This window comes from Phalaenopsis equestris, unplaced genomic scaffold (assembly GCF_001263595.1).
Source record: "Phalaenopsis equestris unplaced genomic scaffold, ASM126359v1 Scaffold000202, whole genome shotgun sequence".
NCBI classification, from domain to species: Eukaryota; Viridiplantae; Streptophyta; class Magnoliopsida; order Asparagales; family Orchidaceae; genus Phalaenopsis; species Phalaenopsis equestris.
The window spans coordinates 1,174,312-1,174,925 of NW_018164644.1; positions in this window are offsets into that span (position 1 = coordinate 1,174,312).

Here is a 614-nt window from a genome sequence, read left to right on the forward strand (position 1 = left end):
AAAAGAAATAGTCCATCCTGTGCATGAAGTTTTCTGTGCTTGCTAAGTTAAATTTTCTCTTTCTATGCTTTTATTCCTTCAAATGTTATGAATTCTTTTTGGGACATGGTAAGAATTCTTGGCACATCATTGATAGTAAAAGGAAGCATTTCTTTTCAGCCAGGTATAGAAAGCTATTGGTTCTTTGCTAAATAGCTTTTCGTCGAAGACTTTTGTCAGTAGAAAAGCCGTAGCTGCTCTATCTATTCGGTCCCTCCCCCCACTATAATGGCAGATGGAGAGAGCATATTTGGGTGTTCAAAGGTCACAAAAAGGCAACACTTTATCTGAGTTTTCAATTATAGGGCATTATGTGCACTACCTCTAAAGTTGGAAACTTGAAAATTTTCTTAACCTATTCAAGATTATGCTTTAGGAAAAGTATTCATTTGATTGCCATATTATTCTTGCTTTAGCTTAACTCAAATGCAATGACGATGACGCAGACTTAATTTCTGAGGCTTGTGAATTAATAAATAATCATTTCTTTGGTTCTCAGATAGATCTGTAAAATTCCCTGCCTGCTTAAAAAGCTCGACTAGACTGAAAACCTGACAGGACATTTCTTTTTTTTT